This window comes from Herpailurus yagouaroundi, unplaced genomic scaffold (assembly GCF_014898765.1).
Source record: "Herpailurus yagouaroundi ecotype Mexico unplaced genomic scaffold, PumYag 140, whole genome shotgun sequence".
Lineage (NCBI taxonomy): Eukaryota > Metazoa > Chordata > Mammalia > Carnivora > Felidae > Herpailurus > Herpailurus yagouaroundi.
The window spans coordinates 81081376-81093728 of NW_024412395.1; the positions used below are offsets into that span (position 1 = coordinate 81081376).

General features: G+C 39.1%; 1 pseudogene; it reads right to left on the reverse strand.

The window, feature by feature from the left end:
* Positions 1-11809: 11809 nt before the first annotated feature.
* On the reverse strand, positions 11810-11960 carry LOC121031190 (uncharacterized; annotated as a pseudogene).
* Between the last annotated feature and the right edge of the window lie 393 nt (positions 11961-12353).

Genomic DNA, 12353 nt, shown 5'->3' on the forward strand with positions numbered 1-12353 from the left:
AGAAAGAAAGAAAGAAAGAAAGAAAGAAAGAAAGAAAGAAAGAAAGAAAGAAAAATTGAAATCACTCTCGGTGACTACAGGGCTTGGAGTGTAAGGAAGCCAATGAACAAGTGAATAAGTTTGGTGATAGTAGTAAAGAGGAAGAACAATTGTTTGTTTGTTTGTTTGTTTGTTTTAAATGTTTATTTATTTTTGAGAGACAGAGAGCTCTTGAGCTGGGGAGGGACAGAGAGAGAGTGAGACAGAAAACCCCAAGCAGCCTTGTGCTGTCAGCACAATACCTGCCTGATGCAGGGCTTGAACCCATCAACTGTGAGATCATGACCTGAGCTGAAGTCAGATGCTCATCCAACTGAGCTACACAGGCACCCCAGAAGGATAAATTTTTAAACCAAATGGAAGAATGGTGTTCTCAAAGTAATATTGGAGGGACTAAGAAACACCAAGAACTTGGACCAATTTTCTATCATTTCTCAAACAAGATTCTTGGAGAAATTAAAATTAAACATTACCTGCACATCTGCTATGTACCTATGCCTTGGTATTAACAGCTCTTTATCTCTCCTCTCCTTCCCTTCCCCCACAAAGATTCACAACAGGTTTTTCCTGCACTAACATGGCACTATGGGTAAAGCAAATTCCACAGTTGTATTAATTGATGAACAAACTAGCCAAGAATAAATTCCTGAGTTCAGGGATAAACAACATCTTTGCTGTCTGAAGGAGTATTTATTTATTTATTTATTTATTGAATGGCCTCAGATGCCATTCAAAAGCAAAGTAACAAAAAGTGCAAACATTTCCCGTCCCTCGGCAGATCATCCAACAAACCTAAAAAAAAACTTCAACTACCACAATTTTAAAAATAATTTCCCTATTATAATATCAATTCTCAAGAAGAGGCCTTTTAAATTAAACTTACAGGTGCAATTAACATATTGTCTTCTGGGGCACCTGGGTGGCACTCAGTCGGTTAGGTGCCTGGCTCTTGATTTCAGCTCAAGGTTATGATCTCATGGTTCTTGGGATCAAGCCCCCAGTGGAACTCTCACGGATCCTTCTTGAGATTCTCACTCTCCCTCTCTCTCTCTGCTCCTCCCCCACTAGCATTCTCCCTCTCTCTCTCTCTCTCTCTCTCTGTCTCTCAAAAATAAATAAAGTTAAAAAAAAATATTGTCTTCTATGAACAGAACTGTCCATATAATTAGAAATTAGTGTAGCTTGCAACTCTGCACTCATATTTTCTCACAGGGGAAAGAAATCAGAAGATACAGAAGTTTAGAAGAAGGAGGAGGGGGGAGGGGGAAGGGAATGAGAAGGAAAGGGGAAGGGAAAGAAGAAGAAGAAGGAAGAGGAGGAAGACAAAGTGAAGAAGAAGAAGAAGAGGAGGAGGGGTGCTTAGGTGGCTTAAGTTAAGTGACTGACTCTTGATTTCAGCTCAGGTCATGATCTCAAGGTTGGTGAGATGGAGCCCAGCATCAAGCTCCATGCTGTCAGCACACTGTCAGCATAGAGCCAGATTTGGATTCTCTTTCTCCCTCTCTCTCTGCCCCTTCCCTGCTCTCACTCACACATGCTCTCTCTCGAAATAAATAATAAACTTTAAAAAGGAAAAAGAAGAAGGGCACCTGGGTGGCTCAGTCGGTTAAGTATCTGACTTTGGCTCAGATCATGATTTTAGGGTCCATGAGTTCGAGCCCTGCTCCCAGCTCTGACAGCTCAGAGCCTGGAGCCTGCTTGGGATTCTGTGTCTCCCTCTCTCTCTGCCCCTCCCCTGCTCTCTCTTTCTCTCAAAGTAAATAAAGTTTTAAAAAGTAAATTTTAAATAATTTTAATATTAATAATAATATATTCTGAAGCTATTATGTATCAAGTATAGAATAAAGCATATAAATATTGTAAGCCTCTAGAATCAATAGGATGCCCCCTTTTTTTTAAAATTTTTTTAATGTTTATTTATTTTTGAGACAGAGAGAGACACAGCATGAATGGGGGAGGGGCAGAGAGAGAGGGAGACACAGAATCGGAAGCAGGCTCCAGGCTCCAGGCTCTGAGCCATCAGCCCAGAGCCCGACGCGGGGCTCAAACTCGCGGACCGTGAGATCATGAGCTGAGCTGAAGTTGGACGCTTAACCGACTGAGCCACCCAGGTGCCCCGAGGATGCCCCCCTTTTTATTCCTGATATTGCTTGTTTGTACCTCCTCTATTTTTTCCCAGTCTCATCAGGGGTGCATTAGTTTTATTAGTCATTTCCAAAAAAAAAAAAACAAACAAACAAAAACCAGAAACAAAACAACTTTTACTTTCATGATTCTCTATATTGTAAATTTATTGCTTTTTAAATTCTGTTTTTATGCCACTTTCTTCTGCTTTTTTTTTTTTTGCATTTAATTTGGTCTTTTTCTAGCATTATCAGATTAATAGTGAGATCACTGATTTTTAAACTTTCTTTTTTTCTAATAAGTGTATGTATTTTTAAAGGTAAATATTTCAGGGAAGGAGCAAAAAATAAAGGTAAATATTTCACTCTAAACACAGCCTCAGCCTCATCCCATAAAATTTGACATATTGTATTAATATTTTCATTATTATTTAATTTAAAAATTCTACTGTTCACTGTAATTTCTCCTTTAATTCATGGATTATTTTAAAAGTTTATTCCTTTGGGAATCCTGGGTGGCTCAGTCTGTTGAACAACCAACTCTTGATTTCAGCTTGGATCATGATCCCAGGGTCATGGGATTGAGCCCCTCGTTGGGCTCTGTGCTCTTCTCAATTGGAAGTAGTTACCTTGAGGGAACTGAAAACTAGAAAGTACAGCAGGGAACTTGTTGATTTTCATAGCAAGCCTTGTAGAAACTATTTGACTCTAAAGTCTGAGGGGTGCCTGGGTGGCTCAGTGGTTGAGCATCTGACTTTGGCTCAGGTCATGATCTTGTGGTCTATAAGTTCAAGCCCTGCATTGGGCTGTTTGCTGACAGCTCAGAGCCTGGAACCTGCTTTGGATTCTGTGTCTCCCTCTTTCTCTGCACCTCCCTATTTATGCTCTGTCTCTCTCTCTCTTAAAAATAAATAGGCATCTAAAAAATTTTTAAAAATAAAATCTGTGCATGTACAACTGGAAAATATTTAACATTAAAAATATATAATTGGAAATAAAAAAAGATTCTCTCTCTCCCTCTGCCCTCTCCCCCACTCACATGCATTCTCTCTCTAAAATTAAAAATAAAAAATAAACGTTTATTACTTAATTTCAAAATGTATGATAATTTTCAACATGTCTTTTTATTATAAATGTCTCACTTAATTTCACAGTGGTCAGAGAACATACTTTATATGATTTCAGTACTTAATGATTTGTTGAGAATAGCGTATGGTCAATTCGGTAAGTGATGCACATGTACTTGGGGTGGGGGGGAATGTATATTCTTCAGTTGAACTCCATGTTTTATCTGTCTAGTCCAAAGCTCTGTTCAGCTTCTCCATCTCTCAGCCGCTGCTTTCTGCTCAGTTTCTTATCCCCTTAGCTATCACCTTTGGGTCAGCAAATTCCACAATGTGAAAAATGGCACCAAAGTAGGGCTTACATCTCTGGACTTGTCTCTGCCACCTTTTCCCTAAAAATCCTCATTGCTTTGGTAAGTCTCAGATGCTTTCAAATAAATGTGGTTTTTTTTTTTTCTTTTTCTCCATCTTTTCTAGTAGGTCTCAACAGGTAAGTTAGTTCAAAGCAAGCTAGTCTCTCTCTACCAGAAGTAGAAGTTTCTAAAAGACTTAGGTTCTTGAAAGAGGTACACTGCTTCAAAGAAACCATAATTCTAGATTGAAAAAGTCAGCAAATCTTGGGGCCCCAGCACTTTGTAAGCAGAAAGTAGGCTAGCAAAGCTGAGCAAAACATCCCTAAAAAAGTATGCTTTACAATGTCCACTATTCACATATGACCAAGGAGAGTAACAAAAAGAACCTCCCAGGGGCGCCTGGGTGGCGCAGTCGGTTAAGCGTCCGACTTCAGCCAGGTCACAATCTCGCGGTCCGTGAGTTCGAGCCCCGCGTCAGGCTCTGGGCTGATGGCTCGGAGCCTGGAGCCTGTTTCCTATTCTGTGTCTCCCTCTCTCTCTGCCCCTCCCCCGTTCATGCTCTGTCTCTCTCTGTCCCAAAAATAAATAAAAAAACGTTGAAAAAAAAATTAAAAAAAAAAAAAAGAACCTCCCAGAAGGGCAGCAGCAAGAGACCTGGAGAACAATGGACAAAGGAGTCCCTCCCAAAGACCAGGATTAAGGCCTAAACAAGACCACATTCCTCACCACAAGGATAAAACATCCTCGGACAAGTGACTACTCTGTGCCTTCCATTCTTCCCCTCTCTAAATGGGGACTTTATTAAAAATAAATAAATAAATAAATAAATAAATAAATAGGGACTTTATTATAGTTGGCATGTCAGTTGGCATACTGAGTATGTGGATGCAGATAACTTGCCTCTTTAGTTCACAGGTCTCTAGATCACAAGAGACCCACACCTGGACTAATGGGATGTTCTCACTGCTTCCCTGACTGCAGACTACTGCTTGATGCTGTGACTAGATGACACTGTTGGTTTGTCTCTCTAGGAGGATGCCGAGTGTATTTTACCTGCAAGAAGGAGAGTGAGCCAAGTATTTTATGACCAGAAGGGCAGAGTCTGGTATATATGAGTGCTGCTTACCAAAGATATTCGACCCTCAACCTTCCAAGCACACAATAGGATTACCAGCTTCCCTGTGGTTGAATGAGGTCCTATGACTAGTATTAGCCAGTGAGTCGTGAATGGAAGTGACAAATATCATTTACAGGAGAACATGTAATAGAATATGTAATTTGGCAGTGTGAAACAGCCCCGAAATCTGTTTTCCTCTAGTACACAGTTTAGCACCTTTAGAGATAGTGACTGCTCCATTAGCCTAAGAGCCTGAGTGACCATGATGAATACAGCCCCTTCCTTTGCCAACACACAGTACACATGTAGTGTGAGAAAGAAATAAACCGTTATTATTTTAATTCATTGACTTTTGGAACTTTTAATGTTTATTTATTTTTGAGACACAGAGACAGAGCACCAGCGGGGAAGGGGCAGAGAGAGAAGGAGACACAGACTCCGAAGCAGGCTCCGGGCTCTGAGCTGTCAGTGCAGAGCCTGACTTGGGGTTCAAACTCACAGACTGTGAGATCATGACCTGAACTGAAGTCAGATGCTTAACTGACTGAGTCACCCAGGCACCCCACGGAACTTCTGGTTACCACAGCATAATCTGTCCTATCCTGACTAAAACACAGTTTTAAAAGTTCCTACTACATTTTGATTATAGACAATGATTGCCCCCTCACCCTACATACAAAAAGTGCCACTCATATGATTCTTTGCAAGAAAAAAAAACAACTGTTTTAATAAATTAAAAGAGGAAATCAAAACCATAATGAAATACTACCTCATACCCTATAGACAGTTTTGTGGGTTTTTTTAATGGAAAATAGCAAGCGTTGTCAAGGATGCAGAGAAATTGAAACTCTCAAATGTAGCTGCTGGGGATGTAAATGGTGCAGATGCTATGAAAACAGGTTGACAGTTTCTCACAAAGTTAAACATAGAATTATTTTTTCTTATTTTTTAAATTAAAAAAAATTATTTATTTTTGAGGGGGTGGGGCATGAGTGGGTGGGGGCAGAGAGAGAGGGAGACACAGAATATGAAGCAGGCTCCAGGGTCTGAGCTGTCAGCATACAGCCCAACTCAGGGCTTGAAACCATGAGCCATGAGATCATAACCTGAGCTGAAGTTGGATGCTCAACTGACTGAGCCACCCAGGCAGCCCAGTATAATCTTATTTTTCTGTAAAGAAACATATAAATGTGCACACATAAGAAAAACTCTGACAGTGTATTCACTGAAGAATTACAAGTGACTGTTTCTTAACAGCAAAATCATTTACATATTACTTCATCCAGTAAATGTTTATAGAACACCTATTATATATAGCAGGCACTGTGCAGATAAACATAGAATTAAATATGACTCAGGAATGTCATGTATATACTAGGTATGTATCCAAAAGAAGTGAAAACATATGTCTACACAGAAACTTGTACATAAATGTTTGTAGCATTATTCATAATAGCCAAAAAGTAGAAACAATCCAAATGCCCCTTAGCCAATGAAAGTAGCATGATTGCTGAATCAGGAATTTGAAATTTCCCAAGCCCCCTTTATTATATTTATGGTAGTGACTTGACCGTCATTGATTTGATAAGGTATTCTTGTTTGTTTTGTTTTGCTTTGTTTTGTTTTAATTTTTAATTTTTTTAATTTAATTTTTAATTTACATCCACGTTAGTTAGCATATAGTGCAACAATGATTTCAGGAGAAGATTCCTTAGTGCCTCTTACCCATTTAACCTATCCCCTCTCCCACAACCCTTCCAGCAACCCTCTGTTCTCCATATTTAAGACTCTCTTATGTTTTGTTCCCCTCCCTGTTTTTATATTATTTTTGTTTCCCTTCCCTTATGTTCATCTGTTTGGTCTCTTAAAGTCCTCATATGAGTGAAGTCATATGATATTTGTCTTTCTATGACCAATTTCACTTAGCATAATACCCTCCAGTTCCATCCAGGGAGTTGCAAATGGCAAGATTTCATTCTTTTTGATTGTTGAGTAATACTCCATTGTATATATACCACATCTTCTTTATCCATTCATCCATCGATGGACATTTGGGCTCTTTCCATACTTTGGCTATTGTTGATAGTGCTGCTATAAACATGGGGGTGCATGTGCCCCTTCGAAACATCACACCTGTATCTCTTAGATAAATACCTATTTGTGCAATTGCTGGATCGTAGGGTAGTTCTATTTTTAATTTTTTGAGGAACCTCCATACTGTTTTCCAGAATGGTTGCACCAGTTTGCATTCCCACCAGTTGATAAGGTATTTATTATTATTATTTTACTGTTTATTTTGAGACAGAGAGAGGCAGAGTGCAAGTGGGGGAGGGCCAGAGAGAGGGAGACACAGAATCTGAAGCAGGATCCAGGCTCTGAGCTGTCAGCACAGAGCCTGATGTGGGGCTGGAACTGAAGAATCATGAGATCATGACCTGAGCTGAAGTTGAACACGTAACTGACTGAGCCAGCCAGGCGCCCCGATAAGGTATTTTTAAAGGAGACATTTTGGGATAAAACAAAACTATCATTTAAAAAACACAGTAGTAGGGGCGCCTGGGTGGCGCAGTCGGTTGGGCGTCCGACTTCAGCCAGGTCACGATCTCGCGGTCCGGGAGTTCGAGCCCCGCGTCGGGCTCTGGGCTGATGGCTCAGAGCCTGGAGCCTGTTTCCGATTCTGTGTCTCCCTCTCTCTCTGCCCCTCCCCCGTTCATGCTCTGTCTCTCTGTCCCAAAAATAAATAAACGTTGAAAAAAAAATAAAAATTTAAAAAACACAGTAGTAGAGGAATGAATGTTAGCCTTTGCAATGGTACAAGGGTTGACAATGTTTCCTAAGTATCAGTTTAGTCTTCATTGGTTCCCTTGCTCAAACACTGAAGGAGTTGTGAGCTTTCTTTGTTCTCAAATAAGTCTAACCAAGTGTGATGTTTTCAGAGCTGATTGTTTTTATCCTAATCCCTTTCCTATGAAAAGAAGGATAGCATCTCCAATAATAATAAAAGAAATACACATTAAAATAAGATACAGGGGTGACTGGATGGCTCAGTTAGTGGAGCATGCAACTCTTGATCTTGGGGTTGTGATTTTGAGCCCACGATGGGTGTAAAGATTACTTAAAAATCTTTTTAAAAATGAGATACAAGCGCCTGGGTGGCTCAGCCAATGATCAGGTCATGATCTCATAGTTCATGGGTTCAAGCCCTGCATCGGGCTCTCTACTGTCAGTGCAGAGCCCAATTCAGATCCTCTGTCTCTCTCTCTCTCTCTCTCTCTCTCTGCCCCTCCCCCACTCATCCTCTCTCTCTCTCTCTCTCTCTCTCTCTCTCTCTCTGTCTCTCACTTTCTCTCTCTCTCTCTCTCTCTCTCTCAGAAATAAATAAACATTAAAAAAATGAGATAGAATATTTTACCTACCTGTTTTGTAAAGATAGATAATGCCTATTATTGTCATGGGTTGTTAAGATGAATACCCTGAATCATGAATAGAAAGAGTGTAAATGATACAGTTTTATTGGAGGACAAATTGAGAATATCAAAATTTTATATATACAGAAATGTGACATGACATTCCTGTTCTAGGAATGTATCCTTTAGTAGTGCTGACACAATTGTTCATAGCACATATATTCAATGTTCTCTACAGCATTGTTGGTAAGAGCTGAAAAACTGTATACAATTTCCTGTCTATCAGTGGGGAATTAGATACATAAATTATACTACATACGTGGAATAGAATCCTATGCAATCACTTGTTCAAATGAGACGAATCTACCAACAGCATTTTTCACAGAAGTGGAACAAACAATCCCAAAATTTGTATGGAATTACAAAAGACCCTGAATAGCCAAAGCAATCTTGAAAAACAAAACTGGAGGTATCCCAATTCCAGACTTCAGGTTATATTACAAAGCTGTAGTAATCAAAACAGTATGGTACTGGCACATAAATAGAGACATAGAGCAATGGAACAGAATAAAAAAACCAGAAATAAACCCACAATTACATGGTATTCATCAAAGGAGGAAAAAACATACAAAGGGAAAAAAGTCTCTTCAACAAATGGTGTTGGGAAAAAGAATGAAGTTGAACCACTTTCTGACACCATAACACAAAAATAAACTCAAAATGGATTAAAGACCTAAATGTGAGACCTGAAACCATAAAAATCCTAGAAAAGAGCACAGGCAGTAATTTCTCTGACATTGGCCGTAGCAACATTTTTCTAGATATGTCTCCTGGGACAATGGAAATAAAAGCAAAAATAAACTTGGGACTACATCAAAATAAAAAGCTTCTTGGAGCACCAGTCTGGCTTAGTTGGTAGAGCATGTGACTCTTGATCTTAGGGTTGTGAGTTTGAGCCCTGCATTGGGTGTAGAGATTACTTAGAAAGAAAAAAGCTTCTGCACAGCAAAGGACACAATCAACGAAACTAAAAGGCAGCCTATTGAATGGGAGAAGATATTTGCAAATGACATATCCAGTAAAGGGGTAGTACCCAAAATATATAAAAACCTTATACAACTTAACACCCAAAAAACAAATAATCCAGTTTAAAAATGGGCAGAAGACATGAACAAACATTTCTCCAAAGAAGACATACAGATGGCCAACAGATACATGAAAAGATGCTCAACAACACTTATCATCAGGAAAATGCAAATCAAAACTACAATGAGATATCACCCCACACTGTTAAGAATGGCTAAAATCAACAGCACAAGAAACAAGTGTTGGCGAGAATGTGGAGAAAAAGGAACTCTCATGCATTGTTAGTGGGAATGCAAAATGGTGCAGACACTGTGGAAAATAGTATGAAAATTTCTCACAAAATTAAAAATAGAACTACCTTATGATCCAGTAATCACACTACTGGGTGTTTACCCCTCAAAATAAACAAATAAATAAAACCACTAACTCAAAGGGATACATGCACCCCTATGTTTATTGCAGCATTATTTACAGTAGCCAAATTATGGAAGCAGCCCAAGTCTCCATCCATAGATAAATGGATAAGAAGATGTGGTATATATACACAATGAAATATTATTCAGCCATAAGAAGGGATGAAATCTTACCATTTGCAACAACATGGATGGAGCTAGAGAGTATAATGCTAAGAGAAATAAGTCAGTCAGAGAAAGACAAATACCACATGATTTCACTCATATGTGGAATTTAAGAAACAAAACAAATGAGCAAAGGAAAAGAGAGAGAGAGAGTCTTAACTATAGAGAACAAACTGATGGGGTGAGGGGATTGGTGAAATAGGTGATGGGAATTAAAGAGTACACTTATCAGGATGAGCACTGGGTAATGTAGAGAATTGTTGAATCACTATATTGCACACCTGAAACTAATATAACACTGTATATTCACTATATTGGAATTAAAATTTTAAACTTAATAATTAATTAGTTAATTAAAGAAGATTAATCTGTAGATACTGACTTGGAAGAATGCCTGAGCTATATTTGGTGGGGGAAATTCTATGATTCATATTTCTGTGGGGGAAGAAAACTGCTACTAAAGTAGTTCTATTACTATTACTATTACTATTACTATTACTATTACTATTACTATTACTAATAATAGCAAACACCATTTGTAAGATACTTCCTTAAGCATAGTACATTATTTTATTTAATCTTCACAAGGACCCTGTGTGATAAGTGTATAATAACACCATTTGTAAGTGAGCAAAATGGGGAATAGTTTAAGTAAGTAACTTGTGCAAGAGCTCATAGACTGAAAGCTAGAATTTGAACCCAGGCAGTCTGGCTCTAGAGTCCATTATCTTAATCCACTAGGTCAAGTTATCTGATATATACACAGATTGTGTGTGTATGTGTGTGTGTGTGTGTGTGTGTGTGTGTGTGTATACAAAACTTACAATCATATACATAAAACTCTTAACAATGGTTATTTCTTGATGAAGGATTACAGGGACTTCCAAATTCTAAGTTAATTTTTTGAGGTAATATTTAGATTGTTTGTTATACTGTGAATATACTACTTTTGTAGACAAATATTTAGTTCCTGCCATGAGCCAGGCACTAATCTAGGTACTGGGGAAAGCAATATTTTAGTAATAAGGTAACTAGCTACTAACAAATAACTCAATTATTTCAATATTTTAACAAAATTAAACTATTTTTCATACATATCACAGCCTGAATTGAGTGTTCAGCAGGCAGCTTTTCACATTTTGATTCAAGGATTCTGTCTCCTATCAACTTATGGTGGCACCATCTTCTGAGGCAGGTATATGCAAACATTTTCTTTTTTTTTTTTAATCTTCATTTATTTTTGAGAGAGAGACAGAGTGTGAGCAGGGGAGGAGCAGAGAGAGAGGGAGACACAGAATCTGAAGCAGGCTCCAGGCCCTGAGCTGTCAGCACAGAGCCTGAAGCGGGGCTCGAACTCACGAACCATGAGATCATGCCCTGAGCCGAGGTCAGACGCTCAACCGACTGAGCCACTCAGGCACCCCGCAAACATTTTCTACAAAAGATAGTAATATTTTAGGTTTTTTGGAACATACTGTCACCGTTCTGCAATTGTGGCATGAAAGCAGCATAAAAAATAAACAAATAAATGGACATGGCTATGTTCCAATAAACCTTTATTTACAAACACTGTGGTGGGCTGGATTTCACCCATGGGTGATCATTTACCAGTCCCTGTTCCAAGGTCTTCTCAGAGATGTGGACTGGATCCTCTCTGCATTCAAAAGGTCAAAAGAAATAATAAGGCAGGCAAGAAATGGGACATGACTTCTACCCATATCTTCTTGGCCAGAATCAAGACTCATGGCCCCAACCAAGTAAGCCTGGAATATGTCATTTTCTTGTGACTTAATGAAAGGAAAAGAGATTTGTGACCATCTAGGCAGCCTGTGGCAGAGTCAGCTCTTTTTGTCACCAAATATTTTTCCTTTGTATAGATAATACTCTCCCCATCCCCAAAGAGGACAGCCCAAAGTTCCACCCAGTAAATATATTCAGCTCAAAGTCCAAGCTCTCCAGGTAATGTCCAGTTTTCTCTATCAGGTTCAGATATGGCTCTTTATGGTCTGGTGACCTATGAACTAAAAAGACAAATAATCTGCCCAGACACACCCATGCCCATTGGTAATGCAACAAAGACAGGAAAATTGAAACACTCTCATTCAGAACAAGGAAAAATTGAACACACAGTTCTCACTGGATCACATCGTTTTGATACTACACTTGATCTTAGCCAAAAGGCCAAGAAGCGATAGGATCACATCATTTTGAAATCCCACTGGGTAAATATTGTAAAGTTCTCTTTCTGTAGGGGTGAGTCAACACCTCTGATGGTTCTTATACCTCATAACAGTCTGTTACTCCATAAGGATGCCCTTACTCCACTCAAGCTCCAATATCCTGTACTGGGCAACCATCTGAATGAATGTCTCCCTCCCCCTATCCAAGTTCTAACATCCATTGGTAGGTCTCCCCACCAAAGGACACCCTTCTTACCCCAGTCAACCTCTGACCCCTCTGTCCAGGTGACACCATGTTGTCACTTAGCTTCTCAGCTCCACCTAATGACTTTGGGATGGCATAGTTCAGGAAGGGAAAGAGAAAGAAAGAAAGAAAGAAAGAAAGAAAGAAAGAAAGAAAGAAAGA